A 6,000-nucleotide genomic window follows, 5' to 3' on the forward strand; every position below is an offset into this window, starting at 1 on the left:
AAATAAATGCTTCATAAGAAATACCTTGTTTGAAGCATAGGGCTTTTCATATAATTTTGCTAGGGTTTTCATCAACTATTCTATTGTCTTTTCTTTTGTAATATTAAATGCCACTACTGGTGCCAGGCATAATCAAATTCTTCCAAGTGCCTTTCTATCTAAAAGATTCTAGTCATCATTTGACATAGATCCCTGATTCTTGGTTTTGCCTGCCAATGACTTCCATAAATCCTTTCGATAAAGATAGTCTTCCATTTGCATCTTCCATAACTGAAAGTTCTGCCCATTAAACCTATCAACCCTCAGCTTACCCTCATCTACCATCACTCCCACTCAACCATGAGACTCCCACTCAATTGTGAGACTTTCTTGCAGAGGATAACTGAAAGAACAACTAGGCTTTGATACCACTTGTTAGGATTAGACCACAGATAGAAATAACAATTACATACAAATATAAACAATATCATAAAATAATAGATCACATAGAAAAGAACACAAGGCACCAAGATTTAACGTGGTTCACCCAATCCCTAGGCTACATCCACCAAATAGAAAGTCCAATATTATTACGATCTAGTGATTACAACCTGATTATAATCCGTAATCCCTTATAGCTCAATACCACCACAAGAACCAATTTTTACATCACAACACTGAAACAATCCCTAACCCTAAGCCCTTTTATTCAAGTATTTTTACCACTTTAGGGTTATAATTAATAATTACATGTCTGCACAAAATCCTAATAAAATAGGGCCCAATTTTTTTTCGAGGTGATGCCCCATGCCCAAAAGAATTTATGATGTACAGTACTTTCTTGATCAATCACCATAAACTAACACCATTGAATTCTTTTGGCCTTCATTACCTAATTCATGTCCTTTTTGACCTAATCATCTTTTCTATTCATATCAAGTCTATAAGTATCATAAGATTCTTGAGTCAAGTTTACCTCATAGGGTTCTTAACCATGGTATTTTTCCTAGACCTTCCATACCTCCTTTATCTATGGCTTCTACAACTATTGATCAAGCTCCTCTATTTCTTGTCAGTCTACTGATAATCCTATGAATCCTCCTATAGAACTTATGAAGGATCCTATAATTGTTCCTCCTAGTTCTCAACAAATTTCAAGTAAGGCAAGACCTAATTGATTTGCTAATGAATGCCATAAAAAGTATTGTACTCAAGCTAAAGCTATTAATTTTTTTCTTCAAAAATATTTATCTTCTTTGGATACAACTATGCATGATGTGTTAAAAGAATTTATTTCTAATAATGATGTTAAGCTGCATGATTCTAATGATTTTATTTGTATCTTAGATCCTATTTTGATTAATCTAAATAAAAAAGATACTCTTGATGATACAGATGATTTTAATGATGACTATGAAACTATTGACATTGACATTGATTTACCTAATATGCTATCCTCACAATTGACACCTACACCTAGTATTGAACATCATGATTCTCAAGAGGATCCTTGTTTGGAACTAGCTATCATTCCTACTATGTTGGATTTAGTCCCTCTTGTGAATTGCCCACCTTCCCTAAATGATATACAATGAGAGTAGGCCATATGCTTGATTGGCTAGTCCTTCATGGTAGCCTTTGTTGTGTGTTTTTCTATTGTACTATATTTCTCCCATGATGTGTTTGTTAAATGTTGTTAGATTCTTTTATACAATCTTTGTGGCTTCATTGGTGCAAGGGGATAACGGAATAAAACTTTTTGTACTATTCCTCTATATGTATCTTTATTCTTCCATATGTTGTTTAATGTTATGTTGTACCTATGTTATTGTTTGCACATGTTTTCTTGTGTAATCTACTTGGATTCATGACTTGGTTGCATTGATTCTTTTTGGTCTCCAAGTCATGGTTCGAAAAGATTCTCCTTTGAATCTCTTATGCGATGTTATCTCCTATGTGATTGTAGTTTTACTTTATTTGGGGAATGATGTCAATTCATTTGCAATAATATCATATATATATATATATATATATATATATATATAAAATCTTATGATCATACTGAAGCCACAGTAGGTAGATCCCTTCTGTGTTCTCTATATGTTTATGTACTATTTCCCTTGATTTGTCTTCGTCTGGGGGTATCTCATAGTGGAAATGTAATAAATGGAGTTGTTTATGTTTTTGTCAAAGCCATTGCTCCTATTAAAGTGTTAGCAATGAATTTAACATGGGGGCATACACTCTACTCACTTATTGCACATGTGCACTTTTTAGAACACGTATATTATTTTTCAAGATACTTTTTCTCCCTTTTTGGATTAATGACTAATCCTCAAGGCATGGATTTATATTTTAGGATCTCTTGATCCCTCTAGTTTCAAATATATTTTTTATCCCTTAAGGTCAAAGGTGTCCTTAATATTGGATCTCTTTTTCTTTTTGGTTTTACTCCTATAAAATATATTGTTCTAAAGAGTTAATCCTTGATGGGTTGAGTAGTGAGTAGTCACATTCACTAGAGTTCAATTCCATCTTTCTAGTTGTGTGGTTTCTTTATTTGGATACCCTTTTCATCAAACTTGTGGGATCCATGAGCAAAAAATTCATTGGAGTAGTGCAAACCAAGGTAAACTTTTTGGGGTACAATTATGCCCCAAGGTAAGATTGTGTTAGGATAAACCACGGACAAAAATAAAAAACTACATGCAAATATAACCAATAATAGAAAATAATAGAACACACAGAAATGAACACAAGGCACCAAGATTTAACGTGGTTCACCCAATCCCTAGGCTACGTCCACCAAACAGCAAGTCTAATCTTATTACAATCCAATGATTACAACCTGATTACAATCCGTAATCCCTTACAGCTCAATACCACCGCAAGAACCAATTTCACATCACAACATAATGAAAAATACCCAACCTTAAGCCCTTTTATACAAGTATTAAACTACTTTAGGGTTATAACATGTTGGCCATATGTTGGCCATAATATGTCAGCTACCATGTTGGCCACGGCCCAAAATTTTTTTTCGTGAAGTATGTACAGTACTTCCCTAATCAGTCACCACAATCTAACAATCTCCCACTTGGGGACTGATCAGGCTCCACACTAAACAACAATCTCCCACTTGGAGACTGATCCTGTAGCAATACAACTACCACATGGGACTCCCACTAGATCAAACCACCCTGGACTCTGCTGTTATTTTATTCATGTTCAGTCTAAAAGACCAACCGAAGCTAAAGAGGAGTTCAGCTTCTCCCTTGTTACAACCTTTATCAACATATCTACTGGATTGTCATTGGTATGTATCTTCTCTAGCTTTAATTGTCCATCCTCCAAAACTGATCGAATGAAATGGTACCGCAACTGTATGTGTTTGGTCTTAGAATGTAGAGCTGAATTCTTAGCAAGATGAATGGCACTCTGACTATCTGTAAACAAATAATTATCCTTCTAAGGATGTCCCAATTCTTCCAAGAAGAACTGAAGCCATATCATCTCCTTGGCTGCCTCTGTAGCAGCAACATACTCTGCCTTTGTAGTGGATAAAGCATTAATGTTCTGTAACCTAGAAACTCAGCTCACGGCTGCCCCACCAACAGTATAGACATAACCTGTAGTACTCCACCTGGTATCAATATCCCCTTCCAAATCTGAGTCAACATAGCCCTGTAAATTAGTAGTGGAGCCCCCAAGGTGTAAACACTTATTCGATGTCCCTCTCAAATATTTGAGAATCCACTTGACAACATTCCAATGCTCAAATCCTGGATGACTCATATACCTACTAACAACTCCCACTGCATGTGCAATATCTGGCCTAGTGCATACCATAGCATACATCAAACTTCCTACAGCTGAAGCATAGGGTACCTTGTACATCTTATCCTCCTCTTCCTGTGTCTTGGGACACATCTCCTTAGTCAATTTCAAATGACCAAGTAAAGGTGTGCTGACAGATTTAGCATTCTCCATACAAAAATGTTGCAACACCTTCTAAACATAATCAGCCTGAGATAGCATCAAGGTTCTGTTCTTCCTATCTCTGCAAATCTTCATAACAAGGATTTGTTCTGCTGCCCCCAAATCCTTCATAGCAAATGCATGTGCTAACTAGCATTTTAGCCCCTTAATATGATCCATGTTAGACCCAACTATAAGCATATCATCAACATATAGACATAAAATAATGTAGCTATCATCATCCAACCTCTTAAAATAAACACAATAATCTAAATGACACCTGTTATATCCATGCTCATGAATAAATTTGTCAAATTTCAGATACCATTGCCAAGGTGCTTGCTTCAAGCCATATAAACTTTTCTTCAATTTGCACACTAAGTTCTCCTTACCTTTGACCTCAAAATCCTGTGGTTGAGCCATATATATTTCTTCATCCAAATCACCATGAAGAAAGGCTATTTTAACATCCATCTACTCTAAATGAAAATCTTCAGTAGCCATAAGACTTAAAACAGTACGAATAGAAGTCATTTTAACAACAGGAGAAAATATCTCATCAAAATCAATTCCCTTTTTCTGTGCAAATCCTTTTACAACTAACCTGGCCTTAAATCTTTTCTTACCTCCTTCCTCTTCTTTCAACCTGTAAACCCACTTATTTTGTAAAACTTTTTTACCCATAGGCAACTTGCACAAATCCCATGTCTTATTTTTCAGCAAAGAGTCCATTTCATCTTTCATTGTAGACTCCCACTGAATCTTAGTATCCACTTGCACAGCTTCATCATAACTTTCAGGTTCACCAGCATCAATAAATAAAATAGAATACAAAGAGGGAGAAAACCTTTGTGGAGGTCTAATTTGCCTTGTTGATCGTCTAACATTTTCTTGTGTGTGTGGTATTTGTTGTTGGAGTTGTTGCACATCATGAGGAATGGCTGGAACATCAGCTTTTGGAGTATCATCCAGCACTACATAATCATCTTCTTTCTTCTCATGTTGCTGCAACAGATCTTTGTACAACACTTTCTCATTGAATATGACATCCCGCCTTCTAACAATTTTAAGATTTTCAAAATCCCAAAGCTTATAACCAGATTCATTAATGCCATATCCAACAAAGACACATTTCTTTGATTTAGCTTCTAGCTTGGTTCTATTTTAAGAGTCTATATGAGAAAAAGCTTCACAACCAAAGGTCTTGAGAAAAGAATAACTCACCTTCTTACCAATCCATGCTTCCTCTAGAATACCACAGCCCAAAGGAGTAGAGGGAACTCTATTAACCAAATATACTATAGTATTGACAACCTCCGCCCACATGTGTAAGGGCAACCCAACATGCAACCTCATTCTCCTTGCGCGCTTCATTATAGTCCTATTCATGCGTTCAACCACTCCATTTTCCTGTGGAATCCTTGGAACAGTTTCTGTCTATGAATACCATTAGTGGAGCAATAATCTTAAAATTCATGATTGCAATACTCTCCACCATTATCAGATCTAAGACATTTTAATTTCTTACCAGTCTCATTTTCAACCAAGCATTTCCATTTCTTAAAAGTTTGAAATACATCAGATTTCTGTCTAAGGAAATAAACCCATACTTTTCTAGTTGCATCATTAATAAATGTAACATAATAATGAGAGCCACCAAGGGAAGATACCTGAGATGGTCCCCATACATCTGTATGCACAAGCTCTAATTTCTCCTTTTTGTTTTCCTTCCCTGTCTTTACAAAACTCACTCTCTTTTGTTTTCCATACACACAACTTTCACAGAAATCCATATTCACACATTTCAGACCTGGTAAAACTTTCTTTGAATGAAGTACTTTCATACCTTTCTCACTCATGTGCCCAAGTCTATTGTGCCACAACGCTATATCAGAATCTATAGCAGCTATTTGTTCTACCTGCTCAATTGCATCAATTGTTCTTGAACATTCATTTTTCTCTAAAACAATCAAAGTAGAAGGAACAATATGACCTGTACAAAGATATAAGGTGCCTACTTTCACACCTTTTTCTACTACAAGG

The sequence above is a fragment of the Cupressus sempervirens genome, chromosome 10, assembly GCF_028749045.1.
Source record: "Cupressus sempervirens isolate cs-2001-9-10 chromosome 10, ASM2874904v1, whole genome shotgun sequence".
In the NCBI taxonomy this organism is placed as follows: domain Eukaryota; kingdom Viridiplantae; phylum Streptophyta; class Pinopsida; order Cupressales; family Cupressaceae; genus Cupressus; species Cupressus sempervirens.